The sequence below is a fragment of the Nannospalax galili genome, unplaced genomic scaffold (assembly GCF_000622305.1).
Source record: "Nannospalax galili isolate Female #2095 unplaced genomic scaffold, S.galili_v1.0 scaffold397, whole genome shotgun sequence".
NCBI classification, from domain to species: domain Eukaryota; kingdom Metazoa; phylum Chordata; class Mammalia; order Rodentia; family Spalacidae; genus Nannospalax; species Nannospalax galili.
The window spans coordinates 2614761-2636387 of NW_008341879.1; the positions used below are offsets into that span (position 1 = coordinate 2614761).

Below are 21627 nucleotides of genomic sequence, written 5' to 3' on the forward strand. Positions count from 1 at the left end.
TGAACTGTGTATTTTAATAATGAAATGGAGATCTTTTTAAAAGGTTAAAACCTAATTTAATGTTATGTCTTATAGGGTTTATACTGAGTAAATTATAACTGTAATAATTCAACTGTAAACCAAAAAATTTACAGCCAATTTTGAAAGAGATGCATCTTAGCTCACAAAATTGTTATTGACTATGTCAATGTTGTAATGAAATGCTTCTTCTAAGTATGTGGTTATTAAATAAATAATTTAAAAAAATGTCAACTTTTAAATTTCAAATCACATTCCATTATTGATATAGTCAATGAAGCAATTCAGAACTTTCTCCAGCATTTAACTAATCATCATTTCTGTGTATAATAAAACTTATAAAACTTCCTGCTTATTTTATTTATGAAATTGACAAATTTAAGAAACTAAGAAAGTTTTCTCCTTTAAATTAAACGATCAAGATAATCAGTTCAGAAACAAGAACTAGTGTTTCCCATCCAGCATGCCAAAGTCATCATCCAGAGTACTCAGATACCCAGATCAAGTCTTTATATTTCAATGTTCTACTTTCTAAAAACAGCTTTCATCTTCTCTCTGAGTGTTGTGGTCTACATATGAACTGTCCTATGAAGACTCACGTGTTGAAAGCTCAATCTCCAAAGCTATGCTCAGAGGCTGCATTTGGGGGAGTCACTGAATCATAAGGGTTCTGGTGTATTAATTGGATTAATCCATTGATAGATTCAAAATATGATGCTTTTATTGGGACCTAGTTTCACAAAGCAGGTCACTGGGAACCTTGAAGGCTTTAACTTGTCCATTATCTTTTTCCCTCTCCCTTCCTCTCCCCTCTCTCTTTCTTCTTCCCCTGTGCTCCCATCCTAATCCTTATCTACCTTGCTATGCATAGGCCTAGAAGTAACAGAGCCAAGTGACCATAGACTAAAATCTCTGAAACTATGAACCCAAATAAAAAATTTATCCTTTTAAATTTCTTTCACGTATTTTGTCACAGCAGCAAAAGCTTCCAAACATTGGGTTTAATTTTCCTATTCCCATTTGTCCTTGGGACACCCATTATATAGACACAAACATCTCTCTCCACATGTTGACAACACATACTGGATGATTCCATCAATGTGAGGTCCCTAGAGGAGTAAAACTAAAGGACAGGGTGGAATGGTGGCTATCGGGGGTGAGAAGGGAGGCGAATGGAGAGTTTCAGCTTAACAGTACAGAGTTTCAGTCTCTGAAATTGAAAAACTTCTAGATATAAATAAAAAAGATGATTGAATAATCATGTGAATATATTTGATATCATAGAATGTACACTTAAAATGGTTAAAACAGGGGCTCGAGAGATGGCTCAGCAGTTAAGAGCACTGGCTACTCTTGCAGAGGACCTGGGTTCTGTTGCAAGCACTCACATGGCAGCCAACAACTGTCCATAAGTCCATATCTGGGGAATCCTACGCTCTCTTCTCACCTCCTTAGGTATGACATGACACAGGTGCACCTATCTACATGCAGGCAATACTCATAAAATAAAAATAATAAATAAAATATTTTGAAAATTGTTAAAACAGTAAATTTTGTTGTATGGATTTTGTCTCAACAAAAAGCATGTTAAGAATAAATTTAAAGACTTGTAATAAATTTTGACATACATTTTAATTATTGATTGTACCTCTTCTCATGGTAAACCAGTAAAAATCAGTCATGAATCAGGGTGTTCAGACTATGCGTGGGAATTTAACAGTATCACCTTTGTTTACTGCATCATAACCAATCCTGAGATCAGATACTCCAGATCTCTTCTTTGTGCTGTTATTATCATTGCTATAAACATTCACACAAACTTTAGTCAACTGAATTACCATCTACAGAAAAAAATTTTCTTGTTTTTATTTAAAGTTAGTTTATAGCTGAATTCTGAAATTAGCAAAGTGAATATATGCGCATACTCACTCCGGCCACAGCAGAAAATGTTTTCATGATATTTAATTGCTGGTGTCCATAATAGCCAGTCTGAACTACAAGAAGAATTATTTTATTCACATCTTTACATGACTTCATAATCAATGAATATCAGCTTTTTTGCTTATCAGTTACAAATCTCTATTGTCCTAAATATCCCAGTGTCTGCAATTGTGCTGTAATTATGTTCCTTCCTAGGACCTAGAAGAAAATGAGAGTCCACTAAGACTTACACTTTCATATGAACTGAATTTTCAGATACTGTTCTGAGGGCCGTCTTTCAATGGACTAGGAAAAAAAAACTCTTTTGAAAGATCAGAGTCCTGAAGGAGACAACAACAGAGGGCAAAGACAGGCAGGACCAGCATTAATGGGGTGACTCTGTGCCCAAACCACAGTATTCCTGATGGGGACTGGACACTCTGTGCCCTTCTTTTGCTCTCTCTCTGTTTTTGTACGTCCTGTACTTGTGAGTCATCCTCTCGCCTTTGTATATATAAGAAGGATGGCAAAAATCATCAACAGTACAGACTTAGAACCTGACTGTTTAGATTAAAATTGCAACTTTAGCACTGACCGTATAAACTTGGGCAACTTACTGAAACTTATGAAGACTTGTCTTCCTAATAAGAAAAATGGGTATAATAACACCCCTACTTCAAAGAATGTATGTAAAATGCATAGGATAAATCCACATGTATTAGAAAAAATAAAGTAATATTGTCTTTATGAATGTAATTCCTCCTGCCTCTTAGACATTTAGTCTTTATGAAATGTGAAAACTCTTCCAGATAACTCAGTGATTTTTGCTTTTTCTAGAAGTTTCATAGCTTCAGGTCATACATTAAAGTCTTTGATGCATTTTGAGTTAGTCTTTGTACAGAATGAGAGAAAGGGATCTGGTTTCAATCTTCTGTGTGTGGATATCCAATGTTCACAGCACAGTTTATTAAATGAGTAGCATTTTCTACACCAGTCATGAGTTTTCCAAGAAGGAAATCATGAATCAATCATGAAAGTCATCTCATTCATAATAGCTACAATAACTAAGCAAATATGTACACACATAACCTATGAATAACTGTAACAGTGGAAGAATGAATTCTATAAAGAACATTTAACAACACTGATGAAGGAATCAAAAGAAGAAACAAAAAATAAAAGCAGAAAGGCCACTTATGTTCATGACTTGGGAGAATATGTAATGTCCATCCTGCCTCAAGTAATTTTCAGATTCAGTACAATTACCATAAAATATCAATAGTATTCTTTATAGAAATAGAAAAAAATTCTTTAACTCATATGGAAACACAAAAGATATCAAACAAATCAATATTCATCAAAATAGAACAAAGCTGGAGGCATCAGAACCCTTGAACTCAAGATGTTTGCGGTGCTATAATAACCAAGACATCCTGATAGTGGTGTAAAGGTCAACACCAATGGGAAAGAGCAACAATTCATAAATAAATCGATGTGTCTGCAAGCAGACAAGTGTTAGCAAGGCTCTAAAATCATACGCTGGGGAAAGATTAAACTCTGAGCCCTTTTTTGATTTTTTAACAAACAAGAAGAAGAAGGAGAAATTGAAAGAGGATGTACCCATTAGATTGTCACAGAAGAAATAGAAATTTGTTTGTTTTTCTAATAAAAACTTGAGCATGAAACTTCCCATCAGTCTCAGGGAAACTAGCCCCCTAGCAAGGGCTCAAAGACAAAAGAGGAGAAATAACAGAAAAGATGGGAAAGGACAAGACAGAGAATTGAGTTGAAGACTCTGGAACAGAAAACAGGAGGAAGCTTTCTCACAAAGGGTTAAACTGATTCTTCCCATATCTGCTCGCCAAAATTCTGCATTAGCAATTTTGTCTGAATCTGTTTTCAAAAAAAAAAAAAAAAAAGAAAAAGAAAAAGAAATGCTGGACCAGGACCAGGATCCTTGGATTTTCCCCCCTTAATCACTGAGGAAGAGAATTAAAGAATTTGCACATGAAGGCCAACTTTGATTTGGTTGGAGCCTGGGCATTTTTCTTTTAAGTCTTCCTAGTGCTCTACTTAGAAGATAAATAAAAAGCCTGACAAATCAATATTAGCGATAATGATGTTTTCCTAATTTAGCACCTACCCTGACCTTGGAATGATGTTAAAGAGTAAATAAAATGCATCCAGTCTTGGTAAAAAGAAGGCTGGGGCTGGACAGACGGCTCAGTGGGTAACAGCACTTGTTCTTGCAGGGGATCCCTGTTCTGTTCCCAGCATGCACCAGTAGGGCTCACACACATTTGTAACTCCAGTTTCAGGGGATCCAACACCCACTTTGGCCTTTACAAACACTGAATGTATGGGGTACACTCACTCACAGGCAGCTAAAACACTCATTCACATAAAATAAAAGTAAACAAAAATAATTTTAAAAATGAAGAAAGCTGAACAAAATGAAAAAGTGGATTGAGAATACATTTCCAATAAAATCCACCTCCAAATGAAAATGAGAATTTTTTTCCCTCGTATTAAAATCAATTTCCAAAGTGACTGAGGCAACCGAAACTACACGTGCAGATCGTTCTTGCAACAGCAGTTATTTCACTGAAGTCAAGTGACATGTTTCCTTAAGACAAGCACATTTTCAGAATTCAACAGCAAACAGAAAAATTGCTTCTGGTTGACACACCTCGTGTTCAGTTGCAACGGCTGTTCTATGGAAATTAGCTGAGGAGACTGCAAAGGAGAACATCTTTGATAACATCTGCCTGCAAATGTTCCGAACACTCAGCATTTGGATCCGTGTGGCTAAGTACAAATGTTAATGACTCTGAATTAGATTGGATGGAGCGTTGAGCCTGCCAAGTGTGACAGAGAGAGCTGCGTGAGGGTGAACAATCTGTGTGCTGGACACATTTTTTATTCAGCCTGAATGCTGAAGTGGAGACACTTTAAAGAAATCTATTCGTTAGCCAAAATGATGCTGGTATTTTTAATTTGCTTTCTTGCTTCTAGGCTCAAACACCTGCTAAGTTTGATCTTTTTAAGAACTAAAAAGCATGGCTTGGCTGGGATTAAAATTATCCTAACAGAGAAACTGGAGCTGTGTCGTAATTGTTTTAACAGTCTCTTAATATGGGACACCTTCCTGACAATCTGTAAACTGTGAGATGTGCTTAACACAGCTTTCTCTGTTGCTGTGGAAAGGATCCTCAGTTCATTATCCAAGGCGTCTGGGCTCTCGCCCTGCTTTATCGCCCATCAGCTGTTCCAGCGTGGACCATATCCAAACCCATCACTCACATTTCACACCAGCTCTCATCAGTCTTTTCTGCTTCAAGTCTTTCAAGAGCTACTCAGTGATGACTCTTGGATAAAGCCAAGCACTCTTAATGAATTGGCCTAGAAGGTCCATTTTCCCTGCTTACCTCTCTTTACTCTAGATATATACCACACCCAACTTGCTTGCTGTGATCTACACTGGCCTCTGCCAGTTCTCCAACATCCCACTGCCCCAGTACCTACACAGTGCACCTCTGAGAAAGAATATCAGAGGCCTGGATGACATGCTGGCATTTTCATGATGCCTACTCCTCACACTGGGCTCTGGAGCTCCTCTAACAAGTGGGAGCCAAAGTAAATCACAAATAACAGGTTAAGTGACCTGAAATGATTCTGGGTGACAGGCTGAGTAGTGAGCTAAGTGACTTAAATGTGTACAGACTCTTAGCAATGGAGTATAAATATAAATGTTATCTGATTTGTGAACGAAGGTGGTATGTGATTCTAGCAAACTGATTTCCCCAAATAAAGTTAAAGGTAGAGAAAACAAAATCAACTTTATTCTGCGATCCACAAAGGAAAAGGATCATTAGCTGTGCAGATAAAAATGTGAAACTTGCAGAAAGGAGCTCAGCAGCACAGATGAGGACCCTGCAAGGAGAGAGGAGAGGGGAGCAGGGACTGCAAAACACCTCAGGAGGAGCAGGGCCAGGTGCAGCTCTGGTACGATGCCAGCAGTTCCCCTCACCTGCACCTGATCATAGGAAACATAGCGTATTTGAGAACAGGGATGTTATATTAAAACAAAGGGTTAATAAAACAAAGGGTATTGTAAATTATACAAAGAATTCATGTTTATTGTAGATTAACAGGTTCACACACAGTGAACTAACATCAAACAATTGATATATTTTCTTCAAGCTTCTTTGGGCATAGGAAACTTTTAGGATTTTACAAAGCTACTTTTCAAGCAGTTTCTGAAGGTGTCATAAATTCTTTTCCAAATTTTCACTTTTATAACAGCATTGATTCCTTTGGGAAAATAGGCCATGACACGTGCCCTTTTTCCCTATTTGGATATTGTATTGGATAGCTTTAGTTGTCAACTTGACACACCTGGGTGGAGGGAGCCTCAATTGGGGAATTTCCTCTATTGGACAGGCCTGTGACCTTGTCTGTGGGGTATTTTCTTGATTGTTGAGTGATATGGGAGGCCCAGCCCATTGTGGGCAGTGCCACCTCTGGGCAGGTTGTTCTGTATTGGATAAGAAAGCAGGCTGAGCAGGGGCCAGGGGAGCAAGCCAGTAAGCGGTGTTGCTACAAGGCCTGTGCTTCAGCTCCTCCCTCCAGGTTCCTGCCCTGAGTACCTACCTTGAGCTCCCTGATGAACTGTGACCCGGGAGATGTAAGTCAAATAAACCCTTCCTTCCCCAAGTTGGTGTTGGACAGAGTGTTTTGTCACAGCAATTGAAGGCAAACTAGAATGGATGTTAAAGTCATTTCCTTTTGCATATATAACTACTCGCTGTGGCATCATTTTGCTGTCATGTATTTCCAAGTCCACAGTTTCTAAACAGTGGCTGAGGAATCCTGAAAAGTCTATACTGCTCTTGGGACACCCACAGTTCTATACAGTCCTTTCTGGACAAGATTAAAGATTTACCTCTGAGGAACCAGGAAATCACTTATAGGAGAGGCAGAATAACCTTGAACTGTCACCATCCAATAGCAAGAGGCATCCATGTCCATAACTGAAAGGGAGATTGAAAATTAAATGTTGGAACACTATGATATCTGTGTGTAAGGACAGGGGATTTATTTTGATAAATAAATTTTTTTTTTCCTCTCTTCAGCTTTTTATCTGAAAGCTTTATGCTTCCAGCAAGGAGAAATTTTATGATTACTCAGGGTAAAATCAGATAACCTGGTCTAGTCATGCATGTGCTCTTGGTCTAGCAGTTAGTCTGAGTGGAATTCTAGGTCACTGATAGGCTCATATGCTTTTCACATGCTTTGGGTCTCCCACTGTTAAAAGGAAACCCATTTTGTTCTTCCACATTAATGTGCTTGAGAATTCCACAACTATTAATTCAATCTATAATCTGCTCTCCTCCTTTCTATCTTCTTTTGCCTAGACTTTAACCTCATATAATAAAATAATATGATTAAGAACACCATATGTTACAGAATCTGAAACACTCATTTACGAACTTTGGCATATTTGTTTAGACCTATGTACAACTATTAATTCACTTAAATATACAGCTTTCCTTTCATTGTGCCCCACACATAAAATTTACACTTTGAAAAAATTTTGTTGGGATCTTAAGTCCTTCTACTTGTTCTAGATCTGATATTTTCAGAAAATAAAATAGTGGCTAATGGCCAAGTCAAAAGGTGTCTTCTCAGTATGAGATACCATATTAATCCTCCATAAAATGAATTTCTGATTCTATATAACATCTGCATGAAAAGCTGATTTTTGTAACATTACTGTTTTAGGAAACTGGCTAAAACTTGAAAAACGTTTATTAAATGAACAAAGCTAAGGTTCTGAAAGAGTTGTTCTCCAAGTTCTAACTTAATCATTTTATTGAATATCTAATAATGAAAATGATGGACATGGCAATCTAGGGATAGTTAAGATTTCTATATTCATTAAGCTGATATATCTGTTTGATAACCACTTAATCTAGCAAGAAAAGAATGAGACAACTTTATTATGCCTGATTCCAAACTCTGTAGTAAATACTGATAGTTACATAAAGGATATCTAAATAATTTGGTATTTTGTCAAAAAACTAGCTTTATGTAAAATTCTTAGGCATGAATTCAGTCCTGCTTAGGATCATGTTGGATTTCATTCATCTGGTTACCTGGAAACACTTGGAATATTTATAATTAAAAGGTTTTTAAAATGTTAAAAGAAGACACTTCATAAATTGGCAAAGATGGGGACATACCTCTCCCACAAGCCTGATGACACCCACAATACCCTAAAGGCAATTTGAAAGTTCACTGGAGTATAGATTTTTTAATGTTCCTAGAGTGTGATCTAGAAATTTTCTTTATCTTGAAGAAACAAAACATCTAAGAAAAGTGAAGTGATTTACATGGAAGGACATTCAAGCCAGTGCCTGTCTACGGTAACACACTGAGGATATGACAGGGCGATTGACGGTGCTAAGGAGTTACAGTCTAGTCTAGTCTAGTCTGGTCATATAAGGAGAGTGTGTAGAATATGTAATAACAGGGAACATGTCATAATTTTACATAAAGAGTGCTAACTTTTTTGATGTATAGTCTAAATTTTGAACCATACATACTTACTTAAATGTATCTTAGAGGAAGGTACCTGAAGTAACCAGTATTAAATATAATTATTTGTCACAAATAGGTGATTTTTGTATTTTAAACGTTTCTATATAGGTATTATTTTGTAAATTTTGATATTAATTCAGAAGCACTTTAAGTAGGCTAAAGCTGAAGTTCATTTTAACCACTATTATGTACTTATATACATAATGCAAAATTAGCATAGTGACTTTTTTGACTTTTTTGTTTGTTGTTTTGACAGGGTCTCTCTAGTCCCAAGCTGCCTAGAAGTCACTTTGTGGACCAGGCTGGCCTCCAGCTCACAGAAATCTGCCTTCCTCTGCCTCCCCCTGATGGCTGGGACTAAAGTTGCACAGTGTGTGTGTGTGTGTGTGCGTGTGTGTGTGTGTGTGTGTGTGTGTGTGTATGTGTGTGTGTGTGAGATATGTCCTAGAGTTCAGTTCCATCCCTGAATACAGTCTTTTCCCCTCCCGGCAGGCTTTTATTAATAACTCCTGTTCATTTCATAGCTTTATGTCTATTTATGTTGTCTAAATAGTTTTAGTGTTTATATGAACCAATCCAAACCTTGCCCTACTTATAATCCTTCCAGCATACAGCTTCGGGTAAGGCCCAGATAAGGAACTTGTGCTGAATGATTTTACTGTGTTTATGCTGTGAATCAAAAACTGGTTATGAGGCCCCAAGGAAGAATGGCCTTTAATCATAGGAAAGTCTAGCCCTGTGACTCTCTGATGTCTTCATACTTCCAGTAGCTCAAGGTGGTTCAAGATGACAGCAAAGTCTGAGGCAGAATTTCAGGATCTGAGTAGTAGCAGGTGTCAGGGATTGGCCACTTATTCAGAGTCTCCATATCATGTTCCTCTGCGTTAGCTTTTGTCAACTTGACACAAACTAGAGATAATTGAGAAGAGGGAGCCTTGACTGAGGAATTTCTTTCATCAGATCAGCCTGTGTAGCTAGATGTCTGTGGGTCATTTTCTTGGTTGCTAGTTGAAGTAGAGGGTGAGGAGGGGGCTCAGCCAACTGTGGCCTGGGCTGTATAAGAAAAGGAACTGAACAAGCCAGAGGCAGCGAGCCAGGAAAGCTGTGCTCCTCCATGATCTCTGTTTCAGTTGCTACCTCTGGGTTCCTGACTTGGGCTCCTGCCCTCGATTCCTGCCCTGGCTTCCCTTGGAGCGGGCAGGGAACTTGTGATCTGGGACTCATAAGATGAAATACACCTTTTCCTTTTCAAGATGCTTTTTGAGAGTTGTTTATGATAGCAAGAAAAAAAAGTAATTAGAATATCCAATCTTTTCTTCCTCCCCAGTGCTCCCCCAACCTCCCTCCTTGAGTCTCAGTGGTCTTCTTACCTCCTATCCTCTATCAGGAAAGGGAGCCTATGTACTATGTAAAAACCCCTGACGGATCAAAAGTGTTAATTCTGTGTTCTATGAAAATCTGGAGATCAATAGTCAGCAAATCTGTTTTTTTAACTATAGCATTTTAAACTTCTTAATCTATATGTTCATGGATAATTTACAAGAAAAGGCAGTGAGTGGACTGCAGTGCTTCCACAATTTAAATAAATATGGAACCTTTTAAAAAAATCACAATAACATGTAGCATTCTGGTTTTTCAGGAAACCTTTTTTTAAACCTAGGCTGAATACGCTGACATGTCCTTCTATGCAAATTCAAAGCATTTAGGAGAAAGAGCATCTTTCTAATTATGTCACCTGGTTCATTAACTTAGTGGAAGAGACTAGGGAGAAAAGAGGAAACCTTTCTTAAGTTTTCCCAGAAGTATCACATTGTTTTGTGCTGTATACCCCAGTTTATTTTCAGGTAACCCTGCTTCAGTGGAGTCTGCAATCCAGTCCTCCTGAGGTCAAGGAAAATAATTATTCTACACTAAAATCCTAAAAGCCTAAAAATGCTGAACACTTCTTCCTATCCATCTATGATGCCACTGCGCCCAGTGCTCCCTGACCACCCCAGATTTCATCCCATAGTTTTGTTCATCACATTCTTCCTTGTTTCATGTTCTCTGTCATGTTGTGAGATTAGACAGCAGGATCTTTCACTGACTCAGTTTTTCTGCACTCAATATCCTGAAAAATGTCTTTCCAACCATGCACTCCTCATCTGCCACTGTTGAATGAAGAAAAAAAAAAAGAGAAATGAGGTTGAGACATTCATGATTGGAGCAGACTTTAAATCTTGATCAAATCTGAGACTCAGTGCACATGGCACCTCCTATGTCTAGCATGTTCACTGCCACTGACTTTGTTTCTTGTGTGTGTGTGTGTGTGTGTGTGTGTGTGTGTGTGTGTGTTTAGTATCTTGCTTGGAACAGGCCTTGAATTTGGGATACCCCTGTTTCAGCCTTCTGACCTTCCTCAGAAGGGTGCAGTCCCCCAAGGTAATAGAGAGAGAAACCTCCATCAAGGCCCATTTCAGGTTGTCAACTATTATTTTATGTGTATTTTGCCACTAAATCTTGTCCTATTAACACTGACAGACTCAGAACCAAGCTCACACAGATTATAAGCATCCTGAGGGCAGATGGTGACTTGCCTTTTTCCTGTCTGTGCACCCACAACATAGCACAGAGTATCAGAAAATGAACTATTCCGGTTGAATGCATGCAAAGTTGAAAAATCAAAAACACAAGAGACTGACAACATATTAAGGGACTAAATACACATTCTCACCTGACATTAGTATTAACTGCTTAAAGACAGCTTCAAAAACCATAGAAAGGAAAAGCTAAAAAATAGAAATATAGATAAAAGTAGAAATAAATATAGATAAAATAAAAATAGACAGTGAATATCCAAATCTTAATTCCTGATAGAGGCTTTTATCATCGTTTCATTAGTTAAAGTAATTTCTTAAGGATGATTCTTTTGGGGATTGAAAGACCAGTACATGACTCTAGCAATGGCTGGTGGTCTCCCTGGGTCAGAATGTATCAAGGCCCTGGCAGAGGCATACAGGCTCAGATGCAGCTGATACAGATGAGTGCTAATCAAATATGAAAGCTCTGCTTTGGGATCAGTAGGACTGAGCTAGTGTGAAATGCATGTTGATCTCACAGACAAGGTCAGACACCATGGGACAAACAGTCTCCTCTTCTTAGACTTATTATTGCATGCTCAGTTGAAGAAATGAATGTTCAGAGTAAATATAAAATCTGTATTCAAAATTCAGCTCACATGACCCAAGCTAAGGAGTTTAACCTGGCCTGTATGTTCTCTGCCAATGTTACAGTTCAGCTAGGTTATTTCCCCTGACAAAGCCCCAGGAAAGATCAAAGGCAGCAGGAGAAAAACTAATATGCTGTCTATGATAGACACCAAATATCATGCTAATGTACAGTTCCTGTCACAGATTAATTTGATCCTTGAACCCCTGAGTCACATCAATATTACAGAGGGTCATCTGGGTCTCTAATCTCAAACATTCTACAGTCTTCTCTGCCAACACAGAAGTCTTTCATTAGACTTATTCTGTAGTTGTAAGGACATTATTTGTGCCAGGAGAGAGTTCTTTCTGCTTCTTGAAGGTCTTCCAGGCAGCAGGCATTCTTGGGCTAAATTCCCCCTGGCTAGAGAGGCAGTACTCAGCTGAGAGATGAAATAAAACCGCTTCTGCAAGGATTCCTAAACTCTGATCGTATCAAACCTGTGACGCCTCATCTGAAGAATCTCCTTAATATTTTCACACAGAGAAATTCTCTGTGCATTTTTATGGATAATTTCAAGCAACTTGACATCTTTAAGGAAAAGAAAACTGAGAATATGCTGAGAGGAATGACCACATTAGGAGGTTTTTTTTTTTTTTTTTTTTTCTTTTTTGTGTTCGCGTGTGTATATGTGCTTGTGTGTATGTGCATGTTTGTGTGGTGCAAGTGTACGTGTGTGTGACTGTGTAAGTACCTATGCGTGCATAGGTGTAGAGGTCATAAGACAAACCCAGACACTGCCCACCTTGCTTTGTATTTTTTGTTTTTTTTGGGGGGGGTTGTTTATTTGAGACATGGCCTCTCACTTGTCTGGAATTCACCAGTTTGGCCAGCTACTTGGCTGGCCTGTGAGCACCCTGGGATCATTTCTACCTCCCCAGCACCAGGATTAAAAGCATGTGCCACCATGCTCAGCTTTTTTTTTTTTGTTTTGCCTTACCTTATTAGGGCCTCATTATTATATGTCATTAACTAGAAATGGTTCTGTCATATAGATTTGAAAATCTAAAGCTTATTATACAGGATAACTATAGATCAGTTATATTAAAATGGGGCCAATACAGTTTAAGTTAATTTTTGCCTTTTATAAGCCTCTCTCCAGTCATAGTTGGGCCTCCTCAACAGATAATTAAACATTCTGTAAGTCACTTTTACAGTCCTTGTCAGCATCGATTGGTAACAAGACTTAGCAGAAAATGAATCACTTTCTTGTTTTCTGGTTACCTTAAGACGTTTTAAAAAATCTTTTGTTATTTTACAATACAAGAAAATCAATGGTCCTGGAAAGGGTGCCTTTTATCTACAATCCTCGAGTAAGAACAAGCACAGTGATCTTATTGGATTCCTTGTATATTTGATATTATTTGACTTTATTTGTAAATAAGATCTTTTCAAGCGTGCCCTTGACAGAATGCCTAGGCATAGGGTGCCTGACCTTACCATCTACCTCACATCTACCCTCCTTCCTTGCCCTCCAGCCCAGCCCTTTGGCCAGCCGCTCCTCCACAGGCAGTCTCAGGGTGCTAGTCCCCTCCTTAGCAGCTGAGCAACTGAGCCTCCTGAGCCTCCTGGGGTTGCCAAGGAGCAAGTAGCAGCAACCCTTGGAGAGATCAGCAGCTGAGCAACTGAGCCTCCTGAGCCTCCTGAGCAGCTGAGCCTCCTGGGGTTGCCAAGGAGCAAGTAGCAGCAACCCTTGGAGAGATGTTAAGTTTTACTTAACTTCTATGACAAAGAAAGACCTTGAAGAAGGTGGCTCTTTGGGCCTATGTTGCCATCATCCTACCACTCACCCCCAAAGAGCCCAGGCTAGACAGTAGTGCCCCTTTTTATTGCCCTTTGGTCATCCATATCAGCACTTGACTGTTTATTTTCAAGTTTAACAAATCTTGCCCCTGGATCTTCATATTTTGCTTCTCAGCTGCTCTTGAAGGACAATGACTGTTACCATCTCAACAGCAGCGCCTGCCATCCCCAGCAGATCTCCAATTGCCTGTGATATCACCCCCTCCCTTGTCTCATGCTGTGGCCTCCTATATGCTCATCTGGTTGGCCTGGGTTCAATTGGTTAGGTATGGAGGGACGCTGCCTAGCACTGACCTGAGAGTGTATATGACCCACTGACCCAATGGACATCAAAGGCCATTTGTGGAATGATGATGATTCAGGAGATAATGAATCAGAGGAATTTCTCTATGGAGGTCAGGGGAATTGTACAGCTGACCTGTATAGATACCCACAGCTTGATGCAGACATTGAAGCCATGTAGGAGATCTCCAGTGGGAACTCTGTGTCTGTCAGAAAACATGGGACTATTGATGACGTGGACATTGACCTCCACATCAACATCAGCTTCTTCGATGAGGAAGTATCTACAGCTTGGGAGGCCCTCCAAACAGAACCTATTGTATTGAGGCTGTGGCTTTCTCTCTCCCAGTACCTTGATTGACCAGAACCATCAACTGATGTTCCAACCATCAAATAAGGAAGGGTTTGGGCTGGGTCTTCAGTTGAAAAAGATTTGGGGTATGTTTCCATCCCAACAATGGAAACATCTAAGCAATGATTTCTTGAAGACCCAGCAGGAGAAGAGGCACAGTTGATTCAAGACAGGTGGTATCATCATGAAGTTCCAAGCTGGCCTCAGCACCTTCTCACCCATCCCCAAGTCTCCCAGTTTCCCTATCATACAGGGCTCCATTGCTGAAAGGAAAACTGGGTGTACCAGAGCTTCGAGGCGGGCACCTTATGAACCATTTCATTTCTTGTGCTGTGAAGAACCCCAAAGTAGAGGTGTTTGGTTATCCTCCCAGCCCCAGGTCAGTGGGCACTGCAAGAACATCCCCACTCTAGAGTATGGATTCCTTGTCCAGAACATGAAGTATACAGAGCAGAGCATTCCAACGTCAAACGAGGGCATGTGGATTGTGGTGAGCAGCATGTCTTCCAGAATGGGTCCATGCTCAAGCCATCTATCTGTACCCGTAAACTATGTGTCTTCTCCTTCTACATACTGGGAGTCATGTCTCGAGGTGCAGAGATGGTGGATCTGCTACTGACTATGGGTAGGGCAGCTTTGGAGTCCCCTATAAAAAGCATCATCTCAAGCCTTACTCCTCTGTGGTGGACCCTACTGATCCCAAGACTCTGGGCTTTAACCCTAAGAATTATGAGCGGATTTAGAAAGCTCTGTATAGTGTGATGTCCATTTAGGAGATGACCCAGGGCTCATATTTGTAATTCAAGAAGCAGATGGACAATCTGGATCCCTTGGCCCATCCTCTTCTGCAGCAGATCATCTCCAGCAATGTTACACATTGTCAAACTACCTCTCAGCAGGATGAAGTTCATGCACATCTCACACCAATTCCTCCTGCTGAGGAGTTTTCCTGCCAAGGAGGCTCAGTTCCAACCACCAGGAAGCTCCAGGGAAGCACCTTTGCCTTCTATGGGTCCCACATTGAGAACTGGCATTCAGTCCTGTGCAAGGGGCTGGTTAATGCATCCCACACCAAACTGGGGTAGCCTATGGCAAAGGCATCTATCTGAGCTCCATCTCCAATATTTCCTTTGGCTATTCAGGAATGGGAAAAGGACAGCACAGGATGTCCTCCAAGGAGGAGGTGGTCTGGAGATATAACTGGATCAATACCATCCCCCAGACCTGATCCATTCAGTCAAGGTCCCTGCAGAGTTGGAATCTAAACTGTATAGCTCTTTGTGAAGTGATCACACCTAAGGACCTTTGGATACATGGGAACATTTGGGTGTGTCCTGTGTCCAACCATGTCTACACAAGGTTCTTCTTTGTATATGAAGATGGTCAGGTGGGCGAGGCCAACATTAATGTTCAGGACCCCAAGATACAGAAGGAAATCAGGCGTGTAATCAGTATTCAGGTTTACATAAACTGAGGGGACCCCAGTCCTCATACCACCTTGTTCCCCGAGGATCCAACTGCCCTTATAAAAGGGCTTAGGAGCAGCAGGCGAAGCTGCCCTGAGGAACAAGGGGCCTTCACCAAGGGACAGGAAAAGGACAGATGAGGCAGCCTTCATGGTGGAGATTGACCCAGGAGCCACTCCACACTTGGATGGCCCTGACTGACTCCCACCCCTGACTTGCCCAGTTGACTTCACCCTGTTTGTAAATAAAACAATACAATGGAAGATGCTGTGGACTGATATGATCACTGTGGTCTGACTACCTTGGCCCAGCACCTACCGTAAGGTCCCAGATAGGGGTCATGATGTGGGAGTGGAATATCCTGAGAGGGGACTATTTGTATTTCATGGAGTAAAAGCTGATGTTAGTTTTGTATTCTATAAATATGTCAATATTTTAAATTAAAAAGTTCAATAAAGAAGGGAAATTTATCAGTCATGCAGATGAAGTGGGAAAAAAAGATCTTTTCCACACTGTTCACTTTCACATTCATAATTTCAAATATAACATTGGTTTGCTATTGGTCATATATATTTGTCACTGTACTACAAATTGCTTCTTCCAGAGCTATGGTAAAATAAAGCAATATGATTGATGGGAAAAATGATATTATGTATTTATTTTGAATGTAAAGTATATTTAACAAAGGACAGCAAATATAGAGTGAAAAAATCATGAGTGTATTTATATATTATTTATTTTATTTTTGGATATTTTATTTAGTTATGCTTTTTATTTATGGAGGCACATGATAGGCTTGCCTCAAATATGTGATTGTCCCGCCTCAGCCTCCTGAATGCTGGGGTTACAGGTGTGCACCACTATACTCAACTATATCCTTTAGTGTTTATGTTTCCCCATAATCTCTTTTCAAGCAATAAAGGCTGGTTAATAACTAGAATTAAAGTTACCCAACCAGGAATCATTATTTGGCGATGATCATCTTTTTTTATAATGTAAGGAAACTCACCTAACAAATGGGAAAATTGATTTCCAAGAAATATTGATGCAAAGTGCATTGATACAAAGCCTATTTCTAAAAAGTTATAAATTCTGATTCATCTTTTCTTTTTAACAAATTTCCTCTTATGTTCCCACCTACACTCATGTCACATCCTACACACAGGAGCTTGATGCCTTTTCAGAGTCTGCCAGAATCCTACCCACTACTCACCATCCACACGAACATCCATCCCCCCAAGAATGCTTCCCCAGTGTCTCTTTCCAACATCACAAGGCCGTCATGTTCATACATGATGCTTCCATCACAGAGGCTGAAACTTGCTCTTTTGAAATGTACATTACTTATGTGGGTAGATTTTCATAATCCACTTACAGTCCTCTTCCTAAATTTCCAGTTTAAGCCATTTTTACCCTCTTATGTCATAAAAAAATCTACTTGCAAATGTGAATTTTCCATTTTGACTTCCTTTAAGGATATACTAGAAATAGATCCACAGTGGTGTGGAGAGATTGGGAACCTGAGTAACATGGAACAGGCACATGGAAAACATGACCGTTACTCCTCAACGACTGAAAGTAGGATACAAGATCCAGCAGTTTTACTTCTGAGTGCATTGCCAAAAAATTGAAAGCAGTTCTCTAAGAGATATTTGTTGCACTTATGTTCACAGAAGAATTATTCATAAGAGCTACCAGCTAGAAAACCAAACATAGAAAAGCAACATATTAATGGATTAGCCAAACGTGATGTAGGCATACAATTAGATATTATTATCCCTTAAAAGGAAAGATACTCTGCATTATGCTATAAAATGAATGAACTTTGAGGAAACTGGAGTGTGAAACCAGGCAGTAACAAAAAGACAAATACTACCTGCTTATAGAGATATGACATAAAGTTTCTAAAATTACAGAAAAATTAAAATGTTCATTTTTTTTTCAGGGACTGGTGGTAAGCAATGGGAAGCTATTGTCTGATGGGTATAGTGCTTCAATTTTACCACACAGAGCTATGAACACAGATGACGGTGATTGTGCCATCTAGATAAATTTAGTAATGAACTACATACTTTAAAAATGGCTAAGATAGGAGCTGGGGAGATAGTTCAGTGGGTAGCAAACACTTGTCCCTCCAGCATGAGTATTGAATGTCAGAATGCCAGCATCTATATGAAAGGGTGCAAGTGGTGGCCCATCTATAACCCAGTTTTCAGGAGATAGAGATGGGGCGGGTCCTTGGGGCCTGTTGGCTACTTGGACAAGCAGAGGCAATGAGCTCTGGGTGCAGCCAGAGACCTTTCCTCAGTAAATAGAATGGAGAGTGATTGAGGAAGACACGCACATCAACCTCTGGCCTACACACATTTGTATACACATATGCACTCACAATAGCAAACAAGTGCTCACACATGTGCAAACAAGTATATACACATGCACACATACCACAAATGCACATCCACAAAATAGGGAGGATGGTAAATTTACATTGTGTGTATTTTACCAAAAATAAAATTGAAGATAAAAATGGGTGCAGTTCCCAAACTGGACACAGCACACAGACATTGAAGTACAGTGGAAGTAATTATCATGCTGGGGTGGATCATCAGTGCATGGGGCTCCACAGTAGGACATTAATGAATGATGGTGACAGATGTGTTCTCTCCAGTGAATGGGATATTGTGAGAAACAACATGGAAAATATGACCATACAGCAGACCCTTCGACAATAAGTTCTATAGACAGATATGCTCTGTGAGTTGAACAGTTCTGTAATGAACCAACTTTGTTATTAATGACACCACTAGCTCAAGATTACTCCATATTTGGTGATTATCAGTAACATGATATAAACTGTCTCAATTATTCTTCTAAATAATAATTGGAAGTGTATTATCTACACTTTAAATGAGGAAACTAAAGCTGACAGATCACAATGATGTGTTATAGCCAGATACTATTGGAGACAGAAGTCTTCTGGGAGACTCCTCACAGCCTCAGACTTTGCCCACTGATCATGGTGTCCTTCAGCTTGTCTTCCAGTGTTGGAGAACAGGGCTTCAGGACCTGAAGTGGGCCAGAAAATTACCAGCTTCTAAGGATTTTATGATATTTTTTCACTGCCAATGCCTTACTCTAGATTTCTAAGACTTGTGGTATAATATTTTAACCATTTTACATGAAAGCAACGTCATTTGACAACTAGCATCAAAAGTCTGCTTTTGTGGTTTTTCCTTCACTGAGCAGTGAACCAAATCGCCTTCTTGCTTTCCCTTTACCAGCTTTGGTTGACAGGAGCAGTGAAGACACTCCCACCCAACACAGATGTGCTACTGTGTGTGCATCAGTCATGGAGAAATCCCACACGTACCCAGGCACGATAGTTCATCCCACAATCTTAGCGCTGAAGAGGCTAAAGCTGGATGACGGAGTTCCAGACCAGCCTGATCTACACTGTAAGAATCTGTCTCAAACACACACACACACACACACACACACACACGCACGCACGCACGCACGATGTAGTTCACACGAGTCTCATGTATGAAACCATGCTTAGAATCTATACATGTTTACAATATGGTATTATATGTGTTTCCATACTATCTACATAGTATTTGAGCTAATAGTGCCGAAGACATTAATTTCTTTTTGCCAGTGAGTGGATTCTGAAATAGAATTTTAACACAAATAAATTTAATAAAGAAGAAAACTAACAAACACAATAGAAGGAAAATCAAGAGAATTAAAGCCAAGTGATCATCAGTGCTCCATGGAACATCTCTGTGAAACGTCTACTTCAAGCTCTTTTACTGTAGCTCCTGATGAATGAAACGTCTCCTACCCAACTGCACACAAGGACGCAAAAGAGGAGTACATTTGGGAAATATGGCAGATGCACAAAATCACTCAGTAGTAAACTGACAAACAGAAGAGCTGTGTTGCAGGAGAAATGTGTTTTCAAATGTAATATTACTACATTCAAGAGGCCACTTTAAGCATTTCCATCTCCTTGGCAATGGTAACCAGCTACCACTGACTTTTTCATAAGCCATTGGCTCATTACGTCGTTTGATCACCAAAGAAGGACTCTAAACTCATATTCTGAAATAATTAAACATCATGTCAGTGATGAGCTGGGTGTTTTCTTCTAAGGCTCCCTTCAGGTTGTAAAGATTTCTGGTAAAATAACCATTGCTAAAATTTTCATGTGCTTCCGTTAGCAGCATGAAATTGGAAACTGACACACGAAATTCACTGAGTGTCACAACAGGGTGGTTCTCGTGATTATTCTGTGGAAATACCAAGGCTTTTGTTTGATGACTGCAATGCCTCACTTTCACTAAATTTACTTTCACTAAATTTACTTTCACTAAATTTACTTTCACTAAAATGCTCTTGATTGCTCAGAATAATATAGATAAAATCTTTGGAGATTGTGAAATACTTTTATGTACCTTTACAATCAGTCATCAGTCAGTTCCATTACAATAAATGGAATGTAAAATGTATGCTATATTTGAATAAAATTTATCATAAAATTAAAATCTACCACTACTTAAGGTAATGTAACTACACAGAAAAATGTCAGATTTTAGATAATATTGTATATTTTTAAAAGACATGAAACATTGAGGTAGAGGATACTATAACAATTAATTAATCAATTAGTCAATGAAGAATATTTCCAAAGCACTTCTGTTTCAAAGAATGTGTTCCTTCTAAGATACCCAATCATTTATTTGTCATTTTTCCCAAATATTGTATCTATATTAGATAAACTTTGATAAAGAAGGGAAGATAAGAAGAAACAAATGACAATGTGGGCATGATAAATCAGTGATGAATAAGAATATCTGTTATAAAAGATAAGTCTACACAACTTCGTGTAAACTTGAGAAAAATGAATAGCCTCAATTTCAGAAATTAGATATGTATGTATGTATTTTGTCTAAATATGTGAGCACCACATTATATAGGCATATACATGGCAATAGATTTTTGTAAATGATTCATGCTACCCGAGGTAAAGAATTTGACAACTATCACAGATATGGACAAAGATTTCATCAGATGATAAATTTCCTGAGTGAGGAATGATTTCCATTTCCCCTGATATTGGCTGGCTGGTCACTTAAACAATCAAACTGTCCTTCATCCCGTGGTTTCACACAGGAAGAATTTCAGACAGTGAGCAAGTTTCCTGCTTTCCTTGTATTCAGTTGGATGGCTTTATTTATTGACTTTTTCTGCCTAGGTCACTGTAATGGAAGTGATTTGTGTCACTTCCCAGATGACTCAGCAGTCTTGGATAAAGGTACTGTGCAAGTACGGTCCAAAGCTCTTGAATTATTCCTTGGAGGACAGCTGCACTGTGGAGCCACCCAAGGATAATATCTGCAATGAACTTCACATACAAGACAATTTTATTTGCTAAGTCATTGAAATTGCAGGATTATTATTAACCTTTGTTGTCGTTCTATTGAAACAGGGTCTCCCCATATCCGTAGCTGGCCTGGAACACGTAGATCAGGCTGGCCTAAATCTCATAGAGATCCACTTGCCTCTGTCTTTCCAGTGCTTCTTGGGATGAAGATCTGTATCCATCCCGGTACTTCTCTGTACCACTGTAGAACAAAGAGTTCTGAGGCTTCAATTAGAATCCCAGTTCCCAATATAAGGAAGACTATAAGACTTCATGGCTTTCAGATATTTTATTAGTCTATCCTTCAGTACTCCCCAATATATGAAAATGGCTCAACTCTACCTATATCCTGAGGTTAAATAAGGATTACATTGCAAAAATATGAGGCATTGATCACACATTCACTTTTAAACACTGAGGTACTATAGCCTGGCTTCCTATGGAGAGTTGATTCATAGCCATAGGCAGGTGCAAAGAGAGAGACAGACTCCCACAGACAGCCAAATCCTTTC

The 21627-nt window shown here is 39.2% G+C and overlaps 1 protein-coding gene and 1 pseudogene across 1 annotated transcript in view; one reads left to right on the top strand and one right to left on the bottom strand.

Moving 5' to 3' along the window:
• The window catches only part of Nkain3 (sodium/potassium transporting ATPase interacting 3), a 704719-nt gene that overhangs the window by 512685 nt on the left and 170407 nt on the right, over positions 1-21627 (bottom strand). The window lies entirely within an intron of this gene.
• Positions 13913-15698, top strand: LOC103737750 (annotated as a pseudogene).